This window comes from Stigmatopora argus, chromosome 19 (genome assembly GCF_051989625.1).
Source record: "Stigmatopora argus isolate UIUO_Sarg chromosome 19, RoL_Sarg_1.0, whole genome shotgun sequence".
Lineage (NCBI taxonomy): Eukaryota > Metazoa > Chordata > Actinopteri > Syngnathiformes > Syngnathidae > Stigmatopora > Stigmatopora argus.
In genome coordinates, this window is record NC_135405.1 from 10,297,721 (window position 1) to 10,321,132 (window position 23,412).

The window sequence follows — 23,412 nt, forward strand, 5'->3', positions numbered from 1 at the left end:
TGGTTGTCATGGTCATATTGACAAGATGTGGCACAAATGGCCTCTGTCAGATCTCCTAGTGGTTGCAAATGCATTAGTATGTTTGCACGCACAACATACCATTTCATTAAGAACACAAGCAATACTCTGATGACAAATGGGATGTAAACAAACTATAATCTAAAGGCACAGATGTCCTCGGCCTCAAATTGTTGCCACAATTTGTCATCAAGATTTTTTTACTACCCATTTATGGTAATTCTTTAACATACTGATACTCCTCAGAGTCTAATTCAATCACAATCCAAGGTCAACATAAAAAAACATTCAAAGTGAATTGACTACATTATATACTATTGTATAAGGTACGATTTATAAAATATATAAATAGATATCCGCTGCAAAATGTAGTCATTCAAAGTCAAAATAAAGCTCCCCAATGCAAAATCCAATGCAAAACCATCTATAACGTTGCTTATTGAAATGCTCCCCGAGCATTTAAATCATCGTTTCAACTTTAGTTTATTATCCGAGGCATATTTTCCAATCAATATATGATATCATCTGTCAAGGCCGCCTGGAAAAAAAATCCACTGTTTAAGTTTATATTTCAAATGATACTGGAAGGCATTAAAACCTCGTTCAACCTTTGATTCATAGTTGGGGTAGGGGGTGGTTTAGAGCTGTAAAATATGCTGCTGGCTCAATCTCAACCCTGAGAGAAGGTAGATGAGCTAATTAAAGATATAAACTATGCTCAGGTTCACGATAAAGTCAGAGTTGGCATCTTGTGTTCATGCATGTAAGCTTACCAAGCCCCATCCATATTAGTTAGGCTTAGGTTATTTTGGGCCATTATTTGGGGGGGATTGTGATTATCTTTCTAGCTTTGACATCGTAACAATTTATTTCATGTCGAAGGGTGTTGGAAAAATTCACCTCTGGCTCTCCAAGGTAGGCACAATGACAAAGGTGTGTGATTTCTTCATTCGCAGCAAAAGGCTTTGGAGTACACATACAATCACTTGTTAACATCCACATCCAAAAATAAATCTACCCTGAAGGGCAGCAGCAGGTGTGTTGTAGAGCAAAATGGACCAGTCAAACAATGGCCCTTTAAAATTACTTTGAAGAAATAAATGACCAGTAAAGCAGGATCTTCCCATTTGAAGGCCATTTAAAATGATCCAATTCGGGTGGAAATGCAATCACTAGCATGGAGTTAAATGAGGAGCCAAAAGAGGAACTAGGAATACCTGCGACAGCAAAGATGAATAGTCTTGTAACTATAAAATGCAAAATTAAACTGTGAAGATGTAGTTAGTATGCTGTGCCTGCCTACTGTAGATGTCGGGGGGCTTCTTAGTACAATATGCCTAATCTCACATCAGTATATCTGAAGCCGGACAAAAGTCACATATTTAATTTAATAAGATGAATCCAATCTTTACTCCCCCTGCAGTGTTAACAATAGTACGACTTTTTTTTAAAAAAGCTTGCCTTCCAGCAAAATTGACTTGACTTAATTTAACATTACTGGCAAGTAATCTGATTAAAGCATCAATAAGAAATGATCTACCGCCTTTGGTTAAGTAATGAATAGATTCTTTTAATACGATATTTTCCACTTGTACAAATTCTGCCTCTATTTGATGCATTACAAGGGCCTTCAATGCATGTATCAACTTAGATTGATGTATAGTTACACTCCAGTTTCCTTAAACTTGTTCCGCTCTAAATACACATTGGGTTCTGGCCAATGAGAGTCATGAATGGAGGGTTCACCATACCAGTGTTTTGCTTCTTTTTTTCACCCCGTAAGTGCCTTCCAAAAATGTTCAAATCCACTTTCTTAACGCTTGATTTCCACCAACTGTATGTAGCCTTTCAGAAAATGAAGTCACTGTCTCCTCTGGCCTTTGTGGCCTGAATTTATTCGGTCTTGGGACTTTAAGTTTAGCCTCCAGGAACCCCACAAAGACATGTGTAGGAATGTTTAGAATTTCTTCCATTTTGTTTCATATGGCAAGACGTCTATTCCACAGATGTAGCTTCAAGCCATCTGCAAATGAGTGTTGTTTTGCCAACTCGCCATTTGCAGCATGTGTCTGCCAGATTAGGTGGCGACATCATGATTTATTCGGACATTGAAATGATTTGTCGTGCCCCGTTTTCCTGTCTTTGGCACTGCCTTGGACTCTTCAAACTAAATGCATAAGTACAGTACTGTGCCTACATCTGCATCACTAAAGATCTCCTTCATAATTTGTGTCATTCTCCATTTTCAATGCAGTTCTAATGGAGAGTCAATTTGTCCTCATCTACATTTCTATCCATTATTCATGCGTTCTGCACACACAGCTTGCAGTTTCTCGCTTTTACACAAGCTCTCATCTTAACTTTTTTATTTCCCCCAGCCTTCCTTCTGTTTTCTTTACAACTCTTGCTTTGAAGTCTTGGTTTTGAGATCTGGTGCTTAATCAAGGTAACACTTATATCGTGGTTTTAAGTGGAGTTTAAAAATCCAAGGAAACCATCATTGATGAGGAAAATTTACTTTCCAGTTAAATAGACTATCAATTAGAACAGATAGATAAATAAAGCTTTAACTGTCACATCACACTTTAATATATAATGACCTGGTCCACCCAAAAAAAGAGAATTTTCCACTTTCCTGTTGAAACAATTCCTTCCGATCCATTCTTAAAGCCAACGTGTGTGCTATTAATCACTCGAGAATACGTTTAAAACTGCCCCTATAATTAAACATTACACAACATTGAAAGGGGCAATAAAATGAAAGTTTAATGATCCCAAGGGGAAATTAGGATATTGAGTGTGGTCTAAAAATGTAGCAATGCAGTACAGGGAAAATAGGCTCTAGTATGAAGTTATATCCCCCCCCCCCCCCCCCCCCCCCCCTCTGCTGCTCTTTACAGATGCATATAACACATAAGTACACACTCATACATAATGATGTCGGCTTCCTCGGCCTTGTGTATCTCGTCTCTTTCATCTGAGCTCAACAGAGCTTGTTTCCATTTCAAAGCTTTAACTACAACGTCTTCACTCTCTTGCGCGCCATCTGCAGCGGCATCAGGCCAGGTAGTGCTTGAAACGACAAAGCTGGCCGCGCTTAGGATGGCGGATTCACATGCGAGCACATGGACGGCGCCCTACGACACAAGTCAAAAAGGAGACGTTTAGATGCGTCAATTTAGATGGGCACCAGGAACCATCAGAAGATGGCTGTTACAGTTTAAATCATACAATATGAAAGATTAATGTGACGATTTTATGAGTGTATGCCAAGGGTGTCAGACTGGGTTGGTTCGTAAAACATGAATAACTTGCCTCCAAATTTGTGGTACCTCATCCAAATCTCCCTTACCTCGAACCCAAATTTAACATTGCTTCTTCCCCTAACACAAGGGTGTCAGACTCGGGTTGGTTCGCGGGCCGCTTTAACGTCAACTTGATTTCACGTGGGTCGGACCATTTTAGATATAATATTTAGATTTTTTTTTTTATAAATGGATTAAAAGAACTGGATTAAAAGCCCTGAATATTCAGTTTTTTTTATAGATCTAAAACAATGTTTATTTTAGCTTTTTTATATATTTGTAGATTTTACAAAATGATTTTTGAACTAAAAACACAGAAAAAATGGATTAAAAAATTACAATTATTGATTTAAAAGGGGGAAAATTAATATATATCTATACTCTTCAATTTGATCCTAAAACAGAAAGTCGGCACACATGATTTGCTTTCCCAGGCCACACAAAATGATGCGGCGGGCCAGATTTGGCCCCCAGGCCGCCACTTTGACACATGTGGTGTATGCTATAGTTATGAGTGGGTGGGCTTGTTGTCTACTGTGTATTAGGGTAGGTTTTTAGAAGACCGCCCTCAATTAGAAGCATGTTTGTGGTGGTGTGTGTGGACATGTGAAAGTTGTGTGATGTGTGTGTAGGTTGTAAAATGCAATATAAGCCTGCCTGACACTCTGGGGAGTCAGGCGACGCATTCTGTGATAAAACTACCCTTGGATCAGCATATTGAATTTTTTTTTTCAGCAGAATTAGCGCTTTGAAAAATTTCATTTGCATACCGAGTGCGTGGAAAGTAGCGTGCGGAAATAACAACTCCAGAAACTTAAATCCTTATTCATATTTATGCCCTGCTTGTGTTTATTTGGCGATGTGTTTTGGCTTGATAAGCATTTGTTGTCCTGCTCTAATGATGAAAGTGCAATGCATTGATAAATGAAATGTATCTGTGGGAGAGCCAGTGGAACTTGTGGGAAGCCGTGAGATTAAAAGAAGAGGAAGTATGGAAGAAGACAAGGGAGAGGGATTAGTGGAGTAGAGGGTGAAAGAGAGAGGATGTGTAAGGTTGTTATTGAGGTGAGCCAAGGCTTTCAGAGATTATACTCGCTGGTCACACATCAATCACAGGGGACTTACTGTTCGGAAATTGGAGGTCTTTCACTTCCTGCTTCACGATCAGTGTACTGACCCACGGTCATATTTGGCCTCATTAAGGTTCAGGAACTTTTGACACTGGTTCTTGAGCAGACAGGTTGATAGATGTTGGCGGAGTATCCAAAAGGGAAAATTACTGCATACAAATTCACTAAGAAGTCAAGAGTAAATACATCATTGTGTTTTGATTTCTATGGTGTCAAAACAAAATACATACTTGGTTCCCGAATATTTCATAATGGTAAACCTTGAAAGAATAATGGTCCATTATTCCCTGTGGCAGGAATGATCCCATTCAATATTTTATTTTAGATTTGATTTTGTCCTTATACTGTACAAGCTATTAAAAAGACAAAATGAAAATCACATCAGTCAAATGCATAAACTGTAAAGACAGTTACAGAAGTGCAAATGTATGTATATATAGCTTTCAAGGTGTAAATTCATACAGGATATGAGCAGATATGGCCATACTACTGCCTTATTTTGTGTGGTTTTAATTTAAAAAAAAGATAATTTAACATAACATGTTGTAGCAATTGAGTCATTGCCTTTTTTTGATGACATACTCTCAAGCGGACAAAAATGGCGTATAAATGGGATTTTTAATAATTGTCATTATTTGGTTGAAATTATAAATGCTAGCAAATTGATCTTTAGAGGACTCATCTAATCTGCTTTGATTCTCTTTTAATTTAGCTCATTTCTTCATGAAACCCATTTGGCTTTTTCAGTGGTAATAACCCACCCATTGGCTATTTACTTCCCACGATGGTTTTAGTATTTGGTTTCCTTCTTAACAACAAATATGCAGACTGTAAAAAACAAAAAGACATAAAAGGTAAGATCTACCAATTAGTACTGTTGGCATCATGTTTATTTTTCCAGACACATTTTGTACATGCGGTTAATCTGCTCTGGTTCTCAAACTTCCTTTGCTATTTTCAGCATTTGTTTTTGAGCACTTCAAGTCGATTCATATAATATGACACCCAATTAATATGGCTCACATTGCCTGAACTTCATTGTAAGTGACAAGTGCGACCATTCAATTTATGTTCATTCCAACCAACCAGTGGCATCTGTTAGACAGATTTTATTCAAGTCTTTTCAATCATAAACTACAAACCATCCTAGTCTGGATCAATGAACCACTTTGATCAAGCAGCAAAAGTACTTTTTGTAATTTCCAGTCCCATCGGAAGCTCCAAAATTTATTAGCCTTTCGGTTTTTCAATTGAGAATTAAACTGACATTTAGCCCAGAAACTTTCTGTGATGATTAATTCTCCGTCAAATTAGCATTTTATATGGATTTTTTTCCCAGGTTATTACAAAAGACAGATTAGCCTCAACAATACGGCAGTTATTGATAGGAGTAACATTAAAAGAGAAGTCAACTAATTACGCCTTTAGCTCATATCTAGCAGATTTAGACCACCTGTATTTTCTTTTTAAAGTTTGATCATAATCAACGCTCTTTTACGAATAGACATAACAAGCTTCATGTGTGAGATGAGTTGTTGATTAAAAATGCAGTTGCATCCATCTTAATACCAATGAGTAGTTTCAAGGTCTTATCTTCAGAGTGGATTTCTTCTTTTGATTGACATTCTCTCAGTAGTTGGAATGTTCTTTTATGTTATGTAAGATTCTATAGTCAGACTGCTATAGGGCATAGGAGCACTGTGGGAAACCTCAAACAAGCTCAGGTAAACAGTAGTTGAACATGGAGCCCCAAGTGATTAAAAGAAGGACACCAGACTACCGATAAAAGATGGATTAAAAAAATTATTTAGTTTGTTTGAATTGGTATTCAGAGGTCCTGAACTCATGCAAGTGAACTTACAAAGCCTTGCATTAATGAAAAAATAGTTGAACAGAATCAATGTGTTCAAAAATGTTATGTATTGTCAAGCAGGGGACAAAAAAAATCAACACTTTTACATGGTCTCACAATTTAATGTTATTATGAGGCCATTCTATTCTATTCAAAACTCTTTCACATAACTCTTATAATGGATTATTTCCCACTGCTCTTTTTTTTGGCACTGAGGCAGTCCCTCAACAAGATTGTGATTGTTATTGCAATACTGGTCTTAATTAAGAAAGTCGGTGGGGACTTTATTTGCATTCAAAATCATCAGTTTAGAGACTTTTAGTTGTAAAAATCCATTAGATGAAGCCCATTCAAAAATGAAAAACACTAAATCAGCAGAGACTAGTAATTCTCTTTTCAGAGGCACTGCGGCATACGTGATTCATATTTGTAACTCTTCTAACAGCTTTAGAAGTTTGAAGCAATTTTAGCTGTTCACAGGACACGTTTATTTATCCTTAAATTGCCTCGGCATAGCACACAGCACTTGACTGGATGTGACTTGTAAAAAAAATATATAAATAAACTTGCCTCAACAGTCTATTTAATATTAATTTGCACTAACTGAATGTTGTTTTTTTATAACAGTTTGCAATGTGGGAAAGTGTTGTACTTTAGAAGCCCTCATAAATGGTCTGTGTGGAGGACTCCAAATCATTATTAAATTATTACAAAACTGTCATACGCCAACCAGACAAGGCACTTTCTTGGCCTCCTACTGCAGCGCAGTCTCCTTTTAAATGTTTTATGTCTGTGTCAGTCTGATGGACATCATTTTAGTACATGATTAGACTCCCAAGGTTTACAAAAAGTGCTTTATATGCTCTGGTGTGGGTGTGTTTGTGTAGTTAGTGTGTATATGATGACCAAGGAGGAAGGAAATCCAAATCAGACAGAATAGTGTCCCATGATTAATGACGCCATGAAACCATGGTAATTCCTCATTCCTCGATTTGTTGGAACAGCGATGCACCTTCTCACCTTTATTTTTTTTTCTTTTTACAATCTTGAAAGCACTCGTTTGTGACAAATTGTGTTAGTTTAATTACGGATTTGTGATCTGTAAAAGCAGGTGAGTATTAGATATCTAATGGTTGAACAGATGGTAGATAAGCGTGTGATGAGAGGTGAAAAGAAGCATGATATATGATTAAAATGAGAGATGGAGCATTGTTGTAAGAAGTGAAAGAGCATGTCTTGGGATTTTGGTTGGGTGGAGATTTAGAAATGAGGCTTCACTATCTGCCTCATAAAAGATCATTTGTCTGTAAAGTGGGTCAAGGACATGGACATGTTTAGCACTTGTAGAATCTAAAGTATAACTACATCACATATGCAGAATTAGCTTTATTTTTTAACTTTCTAGCTATAATTCCATCACCATTCATTCAACTGCTGAAGTCTTTTTGAACTTCACCCTGATAACAAGACGCATAGTCCGTTTTTTCTCTTTTCCTCTGGAGAATTATCCACGACCAAGAGAATTTTAAATGTGGACGCATCTGTCCAAAGAGCAGTTTTACACGTCTCTATGAGATGTGTCCCAAAGAGCGTCTGTTATACGCTTGTATATAGTAAAGCTTCATCTTTTGCACCCTTTTTGAGAACAGCACTATTTTTTAACTCCTATTTTTCTGCTTCTCCCACAAAGCAAACCCTCATTATTTACTGCTCACTCTTCGGCTTTTCCCTTACCTTTTTTTTTAGCGATACAGTCTTAAAAGGATAGCTTGGTGGTGACCCAATTACTTTAAGTTGTCCCTCCCTGTTCGGATGTAGCCACGTCGTTCCCGAGAGACCCGGCTTCCAGCACACAGACAATCCATCATTCTCTTGTGCCACCTCCCTCTTGTCACATTTGTTATTGCCACACAAACAGATATGCCTCCAGCCAAACACACATGTACGCCCACAGATGGTCTGGAGAAAACTGTACATATGCAAATCAATAATAGACAAATCTCTTCAGGTTTGGACAGATGCTTGGATTTATTTCCCGTGTAGATTCACCTGCAAACACTCCTACACATTGTGAACTGTTGCATAAATATCAGCGGGTGCATGACACACCTTGACAATTATTCTTCCTTGTTTTGACAGCTCATCACTCCCCCAATCTTTGTTGCTATAATCTGGGCTGTATTTACCCACAATTCCATAATTAGAATGTGATGAAGGCAGCAGGCCATTCATTCATGTCATAAATATTCAGGGCAACAAAACTGCACGCTTAATCGACATACAAGCGTATAAATGTTAGCCACAGACCGAAATGAAAAATGATGAAGTGCTTTGTTTTCTTTAAATGACAAAGGCAACGTACTGAATAAGTAGAGGAAAATTAGCTAACTATGTGCCGGCCCCTCGAAAATCAATAATATGAGTTAACTCAAAAAGCAAATATATTTTATCAACGCTTAGCACAAGTTCCAAGAGTGGTTTGAGTGCACCAGAAAGTTAAAATAAAGGCAGCTTTGATAACATCAGTTTGTATGCTACTATCTCAGAACCTCTTCTTGTTTTTTTTATTAAGATAACAGCATATTTTTGTTTCTCCTTTGTCATTCTGACATCTTCAAACTCTCTGGCTCCCTCTGTCTTAGATTCTTTTCATGGTCTGCTCTTTTAATATTGTTTCTTTCTAAATTATCGCCATTAATATATAAGTTATTCATGTAGAATTTTTACTGTCCTTGAATATGAAGCTGTTATTCTATCGCATATTTCTAGTTGGTCACAACAGTCATGGATCTCTGACCACTTGAGTTATTGGTTGTACCTTTTTAAAACCTGATTAGAACATAATGCTAATGCATCTGTTTGTGCATTTGACAGTCAGTGCAGGAAGTCACGCTTAGTCAATGAACTCCCTCCTCTGATTAATGGACCCTCTATTCCTATTCACTGGCCATTAGATTAATTATAGTAATGCTGAGACATGCTTTGACTGAGGTGAGTCAAGGCACGACCTGCTGAACTGATTTGTAATGGATAGAAAGCAGGATTTGGCTTCCATCTCGCTGTTTTTATTTTCCTCTTATCTCTCATTTATGTCCCTGTCTTGCCTTCTACCTGCTCAACTTTTAGTGCTTTGCCTGGATTTGCAAAAAAGGGAGGCTGGTTATCAGACCATGTGACAATCAAAGGCTTCCTCAAAAGTACCTCCACATAGTCTTGTGTATGATAGGGAATGGAATGGTCTTTTTTTTTTAAACCATCCAAATTTACCCACCGAAGAAGAGGGATTATCATTTACTAAATTATGTGAGCAAGTTTGGGTCCAGCATCGAAACTATTACAGCAATTGGCAGTGTCTGGATGGAACACGGCCAGTCCCAAAGTGGGATTGGAACCCACCATGCCATAGTTTGCCTATTTGGTAGGCATAGAAACAGCTTGGCTAAATTCGCCTTCAAATATTTCCAAGTAGGTCCTATTTCAAGCCAAACAGCTGTTCTAAATATTTAGGAAATCTATAAATCTGAGGAACCTCATCATTTTACATGAGTCCCAAGGATATTGTTTGATTGTACCTGTATTTTGAGAATGCGGTGGGATCCAAATGTTACATGTTTTTTTCCAAGGGCAAACCCCACCATGCCAATTCATATAGCTACATCTATTTTCTACTTATAGCTTTCAGGATCACTGCAGGGGCAAGAGAGGTTTTGAGTGGACCTAAGGGATGGAGGCCCATGGCACTCAACAGGTCAATTGCAGGGTGACTAAATAAGCCATTCAGTGGGAAATTGATTCATGTGCAATTGCAGGCAAACTGTGAAAAGTAAATTATAAACTGACCCTTTTTTTAAAAGTCTTTCAAACCAATATATTTAAAAAAATACAAACAATTCTATGCGTAATTCTCTTCTTGTTCCTCTACATGTTACAGCATGTTTTTTTGTTTATTTATACACCTTCCCTTTTTAAAGGGTTGTCATTCCATCTAAAATGGCTTGACACGGAATGTATAGCCATAAACCATAGTTTCACAGCTGGTTGCTGTTTATCTGTGTTGGAAAAGAAATCTTACTCTCGACAGTCTTCCAGCTTAATTGTCCCAATTATTACTTTGCGACAAACACTTTCTATATCACAACGTCTTTTATCTTTTGATTTGATTGTGCGATGGCATTTGGCATCATTAAAGGCCAATTTACTATGATATATTTTACAGGATCATTATGTAAATGAGTTGTTTATTGCTCTTGCACTAATGGATTACGACTCCATCTCAACCTTTTGATTTTTCTTCCTGCCCTGGAATAACAGTTCTCTTTTAAAATCAAATTCTCGATTAAAGAGGCAACCTGCTCCCTATTAGCAGCGAAACAAAGTCTACAATTGACATTTAATGAAGAAAACCAATTTCAACTGCCCTGATCCCAATTTTAGGTTTGCTACCCGCACAGAAACAGAACAAAAGCTTCCCTCCTAAACCAAATGTCCAATCAAGATTAGAGAATGACAAAGCCTATCAGTTACTTCATCAGTCCATAAACAGGATGCTGAACAATCAACAACTATTTTATATTCGTGAAACAGGAAAAATTGTGTGTGTGTGTTGCGCGTGAACCAAATATTTGGAGTACTCCTTTTGAAACGAAGCTTAGAATCTCACTGGGACCACCATACTGAAAACAGCAGGGAGGGTTTTTGAAGAAGTGTCCCAGTATGAGGCCGCTGTCTAGCAGAATGATAATCCGCACGGCTGCTTTGCAATGGCCTGATTTTGCTGTTGAAAAACTGTCGCATTTGCTTACATTTTCAGTAATGGCTCCTGGAAGCATGGATGATCTCTCCAAGGTAGAGAACACTAGTGGGGCGCTATCTCGTGTCTGTAAACACCAGCAATGAGGGAACCATGCCTAAAACTGGCTGAATTTCTCTTGCCGTGTGAGCCGTGTGCCATTTTAAAGGCGCACAATCATCGAAATAACGAGATGAGTCTTTGCGCATTACAAAACTTGGGGTGCGACAGAAATCATGGAGCTGTAACAAGCTCCATTAAACTTGCAGGAGGCATTCATATGATTCCCATTTTCTCTGAAATAAGCCTCATTGTGTTTTCCGAGTGTGAAAGCATACATCTCTAAATTAGCTCACCATTTTGCTTTTGTACGCCACGCCAAGTCACTGTGCGCACTCTTCAAATGTGCAAATGAGTTTGGTTTGTGTCTGGTTGTCAAACAGTAGTGTGGGGGTGTGTATGCATGTGTGTATGAATGTGTGTCACTGCGATGCTTTTTGCACAGCAAGACAAAAAAAATTCTTGATTCGATTCAGCGCTTGGAAGCAATTGCTCCTATTTTCAGAACCTCCTCGCTCGTGTGACACGCTCACACTGCATAAAAGAACACGGCTGACATTTAGCCTTTATGCCCTGCCAGCGTCTTGGCTCATGTGCTCTAATTAACTATGTAAACGGGTCGTTTACAGATCATGTTAAGGGGTATGTTTGACATCCCAATGAAAGCAGAAGAGAATAGGAGGTTTGGGTATAAAAGGAGAAGGTGACACCAGTAAGTATATTCTGAGCGCTTGAGTGAATACTCGGAGCTGTATTGGGAATACTGTCTCTAGAGGCTTTTAATGGGGCTCCATACTCTTTGCGATCCATCAAATCCATGACAGTCCAATCAAAACAGATGCTCTTTATCAAGTCGCCATGTTTACTTGTTTGAGTCCTCTGAGTGTTCCATTGCTAATGGTGAAAGTTGTCGGGGTTTGGTTTGTTGGTAAAACCTAATTCTGTCTGTGCCCACACAAAATTAGGATCTGATGGCCATTAAAATGCACGTGCCATGGAAATTTAAATATTGATTCAGGACAAACGAAAAAAAATCCTTAATCTCGTTCAAGAATGAATTTGTAACACCGTGCAAAGTAAACTTCAAAACTTCATTCAGCAAACTAAAAGGCACTCTTACACAGCTAACTGGTGAAGTGCTTTTTTTTATCAAACTAAATTTAATAACTAAAAACTAAAATGTTTAAAACATAACACTATGTGAATTGCAGTTGCAGAAATGATATGGGAGCAATGTTTTAACCCTAACATGATAACTAGTCTACAATTCATCATTCATTTCTTTTCCATCTTATTTATCGAACTGATAATTAATTCTATATTCTCTATACTGCGTATATGTGGTAGATCAATATTTTTTTCCAGTCCGTCGTTATTAATGTATCTTGAGTGCTTGCAATAATTATGTTTGCGAGCTGGTGTTTGGTCGACACCATTCCTTTTTTTAAAAGGAGGTAGTCAGACATTTTATTCTAATAATGGCTTAAAGTTACTACCATAGCTCAGGAGCTCTGGGGAGTGCATGCGATTGTCTGTTTACGTGACTTCTCCTCAGTGCACTCTGTCTGGAGGTAAGGCAAGGTTTAAGGAAAGATTTTTGACACCTTGTGAGGAGGCTTTCTTTGTTCGCGATCAAACATTTGCGCTGAGCTGTGCAGAAAGACAACAATCTAGTGCCTGCAGGTGGGCTGGCATCTGTATAGTCTGACAAAATGTGTCACACAAATAGACACACACAGATTTGTTCTCACTAGGCTCAGCAATCGATGACATACAGTGGAAACTAAAAGCTCCACAAATCTGAGTTAGACCAAACTTTTTACACGTTCTATATTGATGTGCAGATTGTGCTATGGGGTATCTTCACTGCCATACAATTTAAAGAAAAGTCAACCTTTAAAATTAATTCAAGGGTGTATATATTGTTAAGAATTCCACTGTGAAATCCGATAGTAATTGTTAAAGGGGAGAAATAATTGACTATTTTTTATTATTTTTTTGGGATACTTGAATTCTGCAAAATACCCAAACGCATTAAAAAAGATGGCTGTGTCCCAATATTCAGTTTCCTTGAGCATTTCTCTTCATGTACTTTGCATTTAAGTTCTCTGAGTGCTTCATCAGTTTGACAAAAGTCTCTGGAGTAAAAATACAGACAAAAAAGGGGACAAAAGTACACACAATTTTGAAATCTAACTCTGACAGACATGAATCTTTCACTTCCCAGCCAATTTTTTTAAAAGTCATGATTGGAATACTGAACATGCATATATCGGTATTCTCCAGCACACGCGTGCAGATATCGTTCAAATCCCAAAGACTGACACTTCCGGCTGCTCAAATAGTTTTGCTGACGCTGCGATACACTAAGTGAGATGGATAGTCTTGTCCCAGCTCATTGCATAATGTCAATAGACAATCAGCCATTTACTAGATTCTTCCCTCAAGGTAATTGGGCCAGAGCAATTAGTGCAAGGAGACTCCTAAGTGTTCCCAAATGAAACAGAATTGCAGCCTTGTACATGGACACTTATGCAGAGAAGCGCTCAGCTTTGTCCCAGAAGCTCTCGACAGTCAGAGTACTACATGAGGTGTTTGACAGGTCTCTTTGTTACATTAAGTCAAGGGAATTCTTACAGAAAAGACGAGGGATGCACCAAAAAAAACTAAATTATTGATCAACAGCGAAAACCAAATACAAACCAAGAGGCAGAAGACTACCTTTCTAGATAATTCATTTTCTATTATCAATATTTGTGCCAATGATATGGCTTTGTTGTAAAAGTACCTTATTATGGCAAAACCTAACTCAAATAGTAATCACAGTTATGGATCGAATTTTGGAGGAAAGTTCTTGGTGCTGAATTTTCGTTCACATTGAGAAACTTTTAGTTGCGTTTGAAAAATGCAACATTAGCGGATTGCATATCAGGCTTTTGTTCACAAAGTGTATAAGTGCTATTTTTTTCAAAAATAACCATTCCAGTCATGCTCATCCCCTTGACCTCACCTCGTCTTGCAGCTGAAGGCTAACTTGCTCCCTTGGGTTTGTTTCCAAATAGCTCATCTGTTTTAGCGCCAGCTGTGATGCAATACTTTCTGAGAGTGATGTGCCTCTTCCCATCATCCTTTTCTCCTTTCGCAACTGTCAATCAAATGCCTCGATGACTGGACTCAAATCAACAATTCAGTCACATCGATGCTCTGCTTTCAATCTGCCATCCATCTTTTGAAAGGCCGCTCTTCATCTTTCTTTTTCCCACGGCTTAGGAAGGGGCAGGGATGGCAAATCAGTCTGTCAAGACCGCAACCCATCAAACATAGCTGAGTGAATTTAATGGCCAGTTGGCGAGGCTGGGACCTGTGATCATTGCTTTATTTCAGAAACAGCAATACCAAAATTTCTGGGATCCATTCCCATGACAAATAGAACACGGCTTGAATAACATTCTCTACATAAGTATTCATTCATTTTCTGCACTGCTTATCCTCACACAGCACCATTCATGCTGATACTCATACCTAAGGGCAATTTCAAGAGTCTTATCATGCGTGTTTTTGGAGATATGGGAAGAAACCAGAGTACCATGAGTAAACCCACGTAAGCCACACATGCAAACTCCACACAGGAAGGTCGGAAGCAACCTGCGATTGAACCCTCTATCTCAGAACTGTGAATGTAGAATGTCACCAAAAATAAGACATTTGCAGTGGTTCATTAGCTGCCACTGACAGTGATAGACACCAAATCCATTTGAAGTGGGAGGGCTGGCAGTGAATGAACGTTCATTTTCTGATACCGTCCCAAATTCATTTGAAGTGTCAGCTCGCAGAAACAGGAAGAAAAGAGCCACATGATTGTCTTTCATTGTCAACGGCAGTGAAAATTTTAAGGATAAACATTGGTTAGTCACAGTGCATATTTTCATAACAATACAAAGGACGCGATTCAGCATGTAGCACCACTGGGTGTCGACATAAGGAATTTTTGGGGGGGCAATTATCGAGGCTGGCTCCATACTTTGATCTGGAATTGGTCCTCTTCCAATAATAATGCTTTCATTTGGACTAAGCCTTCAAAGGTAAATCTGTCTGCACCTGATAGAAGTCCAAAACTGGCTCGTTATCACCTGACACTTTGTAAATGAAACCCAATTGGACACTCTCCAGAGTTTGGACCCAGAAATCAGATCGTGAGTGGCTGTGACCCGACAGAGTCTCTTCACTGAATGTCTCTGTTATAGTGTGAGTGTGTGTGTGTGTGTGTGTGTCTGTGTCTTTCCTTGCTGCCGGACATTTAGTCTTTTAAAGAAGATTGCTTTACCGTGATTCCTGCCTTTACTTATTAGACTCACACGGGCGTGTCAGTGAACCTTTACTGCTCTCTATTGATAGTCCATCAAATGGGCTTTGGGATGTTAATGCTAACGGTTAACAAGCAAAGTCAGGAAACAGCGGTCGTCAGAGTTATAGCTGTTGAGTCTTTAAATCAAATCAATTTAACTATATGAAAAAAAGTTTGCAACACTTGTAAATATATTTTGACTTTATTACAATAGTCACATATGGTACAGGCTTTGGAAAAGCATTGTAGATACAGCATGTGATATGTTAATATTAACAATATCACCATAGTGGTCGAGGATCTGAGTTTGAATTTACCCATTCTGTTCCTAAACACCATACAATTATTGATAATTAATATGAATAATTAATCATTTTATCTGATTATTGTACATATGTAACTTAAAAAGTCTACGGTCCATCCGTACCTTATACGTTTGCAGTTGCACACTGCACCCTTAGCCACCTTATGTGGGAACCGTGACAGTTAGAGCAGAGAGAAAAGAGCCCCAAGGAGGAACTAAATTTAGTTCAAACAAAAAATTATTTGTCGCCTCTGCACACTACTTGACTACCGAGGTTTTGTTTTGGGTCTCAGAGAATGCGGGGGGAGTGGTCGCCTTCATGACGTGACAGAGCTGGCCCATAGCAATCTTGTGTGGCTGATGTAAAGCTGTCACCCGATTGCTGTAGGAGGTTAATGTATCCAGACAACAAGACAGGAGTGTGTCACCCAGGATTTAACTGTCACATGTGTCTGGAGAAAACTGTGCTTTATACAAAGCAGTACTCGGATTTACATGAAATATAAATGCTCTGTTTGCTTGAGTATTCAATTTTGCACATTAGAGAACTGTGAATCAGGCAAGACAAATAGAGTAAAAATGTCTTGTCTTACCAGTTCATTCTGTTACCAAACTCAGTTGCTTTTTTTTTAATCCTATCAGGTTCTACTGGATTTTCATCCAGAATGGTTGCTTTTTAATGCTGGGGACAGTTTTGCTGTGCATCAGAAGTGCTTGAAATACTCCCTTTGTGGTTGTTTGTATTTTGTTTAGTTTTTTAGTTCTTGCGGGAGGACGAGAAAGGTTTGAGGGGAAAGCATATTGTATATCAGACTAGCGACACAAACCACATCAGAATGCATGCTGTATGACTACAAGCAGCATTATAAAGTAGTCTCTTTGATCTTTTTTGACAGACGATAAAGGAGAGAGACCCGCAGGATGGAAAACATGTATGAACTAACCGATAGGACGTGACAAGGGTAGACAGGAAAAGATACGGTAAGACAGGGCAATGTTAGTGAGCTATCAGTGCTATTGATGAAAAGTAGAGAACACATTGTCTAGCAAACTTCACGACTCCAACTGTGCCTTTGATAGGAGTCCTAACACAAGCAACTACTGTAATATGTCCAGAGAAACTCATCCATTAGTCTCCTCGGTCTTACATTTATGTTAGTCGTGATGTTGTTCCAATAAAGTCGGGATTCCGCTCTCGAAGCCAGAGTCAGCACGCTTATCTTGTTAAGCAAGCACTTATTTATTTATTTATTTGGTTTTCCCTTGACAATGCCTTTTTGAGTAGATTCGTGAGTTTTTCATGCAGTGTTTTTTTTTTTTTTTCATTTACTTGAGGCTCCTGGTAGTCGTTCTACAGTGCGTAGCAAACGTAGTTTCTGCTGACGCCACGTTTCTGCTTAAGCAAAATCTACTTTATGGACTGTGTGTCCTTGCTTGTTGTCACACACGTGCTGTTGCTTTGTTTATAGCTAACATGAATCTGCTGTGATGCTGATGAATGGCGTTGCTCTCTGGGTAGTGGCTCTACGAGATGAAAGCCCCTTCTGGCTGTCTCTGCTCGTTGGTTTGGTTTGTTATTTATCTGCAATTTAGCGAGGTGGATCGCCAACTCTTGCCAGTCCAATGACAATCTAGTATCTGCGCCAGGCCCCGTCTTGTCATTTGACTGCAACTTGCACATATTGTTCTAATTCTGCCCTTGAGCTTTAGATCATTTCAATTGCTCTGAATGTCACTAATCACCCATATGCATGTCCCTGAAAAAAATCTAAAACGTCAAAGGTAATGAACATGTTCCACTGTCTTTAGCTACAAAACAGTAATCTATGGTCAATGGAAAACACCAAGTTTCATTTAATTTTATTATTGTGACATTAGTTCCGAAAGGTACTTTCAGTACCTACTATAGTAGAGTCAATTAAGTGAATTTAATTGATTTGAAGTTAATGCCTTTATTGTCATTATACAAGTACAATCAGATTTAACGTTTCACGGAATTGACTGCATAGTAAAATCCTGTATTAACATTTTTTTTTTCAAATACTGCTTTAGTATTTTCTTATCTATGGAAATTCATTAGCATTTTATCTCTGTGTGGCCCAATTCAAAATAGTCAACGTTCATTACCAAGACGGAAATACATTAAAGATAAGACATTAAAATTGCATTCAAATGACACAAAGAACACAAAAGCAAAAACAAGCCAATAGTTTAAACTTTAAAAACACAGGTACATATTTAATGTATCTGAGCCGCAGTAAACAATGCTTCACACATGGGTTTGAATGAAAAGTTTTAGTTGAGCTTGGAAAATGGAGTGTAAACCTTCAACGTGTTTGCTCAGTAGCACGTGACCTATGAAGGACTGCAGCCTGAGAAAATAATCGCTTTTGAGAGATTTTGAACTTTGCCGAGTTATTCTTAATTCTTACCTATGAAATGAAAAGTCAAGGTATCATGGATGAGAAATGGCAAACCAAAAGAATGTATTATTTGTGTATATATTGTGTAATATTTATACGTACTGTAAGAGACAAGCAAAGGAAAACCCTGTTATAGAAAAATAATGTGCACAAGTAGGCACAAAGGCACAAGTAGCGTACTCGAGACCCCTCGAGAGCTTCGTTGAGAATTATCTTTTGAACTACAACCAGTTTTTGTACATACAGGATGATAGTTATTTTAATGACATGTGATGTTCTGGAAAAAAATACAGTAGTTATAGCTACAGTCTGTTTTTATATCTAAGCCTGTTGATAGTCTATCCAAACGTGGGGACTGTTTTTTGGGGTGGGGGTCAACGTATAGATATGAATATATACCTTACAGCAGAGAGCAATATTGTAAGAATGGCTACCTGAAAGTCGTAAGAATTTTTGTTTGAATCTTCTTGTTTGGAGGTTGAACAATCGTAGTTCTTGTGTCTTAAAATGAATAGCCCATATATGTGAATGCCAATGGTTGTTAGTCTATCTCACCTGTGATTGACTGTCCAACAATTGAGGATATCCCCCACCTCTCACCCAAAGCCACCAAAGTACTCTAGACAATAGATGTATTGATTCTTTTTTTTTATTAGCTGCAATAAATACACCAATTCAAAAAGGGTGTGTTAAGTCTACAATCCTGATTATAAAAGCCAGTAAACAGATGGCTAGCCACAGAAAAAATACAATCCTATTGAACTAAATGATCCAAAAACAGAGCAGGCAACAAATCAAATACAATTAACTGGCAGAGGATCAGGTGGAAGATAAATTGGCAAGTAACACGACTGAAAAGCTCGACAATAAACCTCAGATGGACTGGCAAAGGATGAATGGAACTTTGCTGGTATTTGTGAGTCTATAGAAACGGTCAACTGTGCCCCAGGTAACGTCCGCTTAACACAAATAAATGCCTTATTCAATTTCCTACTGGAAAAAAGATTGGTTACCACTTGAATGAGTGTTGGCATGATTCCTAACCAAATCAGGAGGGCCTAGATACATATTTCATAGCCTGGCAATCATTAAATTGTGGAGATTGACTTTATTTGCCTGTAAACTCTAAGATAGGGTCCATCATGCTGTGTTTTTGCTTTTCGGGTGTGTTTTGTTATGTTTTATTTTGTCACCTGTTGTTATTAGATTTTCCATCCATATCTGTTCTTGTCAGACCTGATTTTTTTCGAGGGGAAATTGGGAACGTTATAGGAGTAGGTAACCTTGTTGTGTGTGTTTTTGTAGTTGGGGCTTTGCATAAATGCTTAAATCCAAGTATATAATATACGGAGAGACTGTTTTTTTTAATCAGGTGTTAGTCTGTCACCTACTATAGTCTTTACTTACTTATGTGATCTTATAGCTAATGAAATCGCTCCATTTCAAATTTAATTGCTTCATTCTATTTACCGGCATACTTAATCAGTTGCTTAATGACATGAAACAGGCATTATGTTTCGATAACAGTGCGATTGCGTGCTCCTTTGTAAAATAAATGAACGTCTAACAAGCCGAGGCTAATTTAGGAACATGAATAAGACTGTTGTTTCAAGTTCAAAGACACAGTTGTGTTACATTCTCACTAAGCATTTTAATTAAATGGGTCAAGGACCACATTCTTCACTCTAATTTATACTTAAAAAAAAAAAAAAAACGTTAGGAAAGATGATTTTTTCCAAACAGCAATTGCTGTCTTTCATCTTGCTTGTACTCATTACTATTAAAAATGACTATTTCAAAGATGTTTATCATTTTTATCCGAGAGATGGTACAGATTGATTTTTTTAAAATTTTAAAATTGTTCGCAAGAGTTATTGAAAAATAGAGCTTGAGGTTAATAGAGATCAAGGTCACTGCTATTCTCAGTATCTGATAGGAAAATGGACGAATAATAATAATGCCCGAGATATACAGACGTATATTTTTTTTTAAAGAGCAGCACACTGCATTTGTGCTTGGACAGTTAAGGGTGGTTTAGTGAATAAAAACACTTGCATTAGAACAATAACCCTGTTTGTCCGCAATGTTCTCCCAGAGCTTTGAGCACCACCTTTTATCGTTGATGCACCATTGGCTTCGTGTAAAAGCGGGTCAATGTTAAAATAATTCTATTGATTGCTATGGTGAATGTGTGGGTAGAGCTAGGAGAGCAATAGAAGTGAACCATTGAGTGTGGCCGAGAAGGAAGGCGGCTTGGGACGTGAGGTAGGTGGCAAACAGCCACGCCAGCTAGAGTTAGACTTGCTACTCGGCAGCCAGAAGAGCGTACTAGTTAAATTTGCCAGGCCTCCCATTGGCTTTTATTTATTATCATGAAAGTCGTGCAAAGTACTAAGACAAAAAAATGTGACAGTCTAATAAGTAGGGAAACCCAATTCTATGATCCCGTATTTTCCGGATTATAGATTTCACCATTCTTCATAGACTGGCTGGGCCTGCGACCTATATTCCAAAAATTCTAAAAATAAAGTTATTGTAGTAAAGATATTATATGCAATCATTAATAAAATAAACAAACAAAAATCCCGCATTTTCCGGTTTATTATACTGTACTATTCTTCAAAGAATGGCTGGGCCTGCGATTTATAGTCCAAAATACCGAAATTAACTGTCATATTCAGCTCCAAAAAATGAGATTATTGAAGTAAAGCTGTGATATGTAATCATTTATAAAATAAAATAAATAAAAATAATAATGCAATGATCATTTTAAATTTTAACCAAAGAATTGAATCACTCTATTGGATCATTTTAGAGGAGTTAAAGGTAAATTAAATTATAATGATTATAGTTGTTTAAAACTGTTAACCTGGAGGCTGACTGCCATTAATTTTGAGCGTAATATTTGTATCTTTTACTTTTCAGCGTGAGCCCAATACTCCTTTTTTTCCTTAGCGCCGGGATGAAACCCTGCCCTTTAATGATTCTGATGACTTTGTACTCTGAATGCCAGCCACAAAAACTCAATTACATTTTATTACAGACAGTCGGGAGTCCTCTGAGTGCACCATTTGGATCCTCGCGAAAGTTTTATTGAAAAGTCATTTGTTGAAATATGGATGTCACCTGAGTCAAATGCACTTATCTCGCAACTCATCTGCAAGTCATGTAAATGAATTGGGACGGAAGTCAAGGAGTAATTTTCAGCTCGTTAATTTTGCATTTTTACATTTTTATTTCCAGTGAAACAGATGAACATGGGAAAAACATTTATTGGGTTGTACTAGCCTATCATATTCCTCCTATCTTTTGATGACTTTTTAGAAAAGAAAAATGAATCTCGTAGGGATTGGAGTTAATATCTCTTAAGCTTCACTCTGCTAGCAGAACGTGGGATTTGAACACCGTACAGGGGTTTTAAAAGAAGTTCTACTCAAGAGTCATGGAGTCACCAAGGGATAAAATATAGATATGTTTGCTTTGTAAAAATTGAAAGAATATGACATGAATTAAGTCTCTCTCTGCTACGAAACTGCAAGGGGGAGGTGAGTGTGAAACATTCATTCAAATGTTTTTGTGCAGACTCTTGGGCCCGCTGACGATTATGAATACTGCATGCAAAGAGGAGCAACAAAGGATGAGCTAAGCCAAAAGTGAGTGGTGAGTTAATTTGCTTTCTTACACATGAAACAGCGACATATGTGCCCGTTCCCCCATGCTACATCAACTAATGCATAAATTTAAAAGACATTCATTTTTATTCCCTTGCTCACTTTGTGGAACATGGTTTTCACAGTTTCAAAAAGTACTGTTTTGGTGTGGAGAAACATCATAATATCGATATCAGCAGATGTGACAGTTATGAAACTACATTCATGTCAGAAAAATACTCTGATACAGAAGTACCGCAATAAAGATATGCAGTAGTTTCATGAAAAACGCAAGGCAAACCTTCCCTTTTTTTTTACTAAGCTATGAGTGGTGAATCAGATTTTTTTTTTCCTCCTTTGTCAATTTAGCGTTCCTGGTATGATTTGACTACTTCAATTAACGGGTCTTTTGTCATTTTCAACCGCTACCTTTCTAATCGCTGGGATTTCAAACTGTTGTTATTGTGTTATTTTGAGTCTGAAATTATCCACATGCCTCCTTGATTTTCTGCCCGCAATTTTCTTTAAAATGTTTTGTTGCCTGGCAACAGATGTTCACAGCTTGTCAATGGATTTTCAAGTGCTTCCACGCAAAACAACATGTCGATGGCTCGGGAAATGATGTGGCTTTGGATAAAACGATGGATCAATATTGAGACGTAAACTGACGACTTGTTTATGATTTGGCGGACTTTAGGTTATTTCGGTATCCGCTTAAAAAAAAAAAAAAAAATTTAAAGCACAAATAACGCCTACTTTGACGTTGTTCTGACCTTCATGTCAATATCAGTGCATTCAATTTCCATTTCTCACTTGGGAATGTTTTGCTCGCTTGCTGGAATGCGGCTTCAGACAAAAGTTTGAAATTCTTCTAAAGGACACATTAGAGTGGATAAGGCACTGCTAGAAAAATAGTTTAATGGCCCTTTCAATCTTCATTTTAGAACTCAGAAAATGACCTCGTGCAAGACGGTGCATACATTAATTTACCTTATTGAGTCTACATTTGGCCTCATCCCCCTGAAGGACTCAGACAACAGATTGGTTGGAAACTGAGATTGTATTCAATGTGCGTGAGGCTCAGGATGTATAGCTTAAGTTAAAGTGTCTTTTTGTGTGATGTTGTGGCCTCGTGGGAATCAGGAATGAGTCGGAGGGTTCGCAGGGCCACGTTAACGTCAACTCGATTTCATGTGGGCCAGACCATTTTAGATATCATATTTAGATTTTTTTTTATAAATGGATTAAAATAACTGGATTAAAAGCCCTGAATATTCAGTTTTTTATAGATCTAAAACAATGTTTATTTTAGCTTTTTTATATATATATTTTTAGATTTTACAAAATGATTTTTGAACTAAAAACACAGAAAAAAATGATTAAAAAATTACAATTATTGATTTAAAAGAGGGAAAATCAAGAAATTTAATATACATCTATACTCTTCATTTTAATTTGATCCTAAAAGAGAAAGTCGGCACTCATGATTTACTTTCCCGGGCCAAACAAAATGATGTGGCGGGCCAGATTTGGCCC

The 23,412-nt window shown here is 37.8% G+C and overlaps 1 protein-coding gene across 3 annotated transcripts in view; it reads left to right on the forward strand.

The window, feature by feature from the left end:
• LOC144064712 (uncharacterized) overlaps positions 1 to 23,412 on the forward strand; it is a 49,461-nt gene that overhangs the window by 328 nt on the left and 25,721 nt on the right. For all 3 annotated transcript variants that reach the window (XM_077587436.1, XM_077587435.1, XM_077587434.1), the window contains exon 2: positions 21,809 to 21,886. The gene's annotated coding sequence lies outside the window, so the exon portion shown is untranslated. The remainder of the gene's footprint in view (positions 1 to 21,808; positions 21,887 to 23,412) is intronic.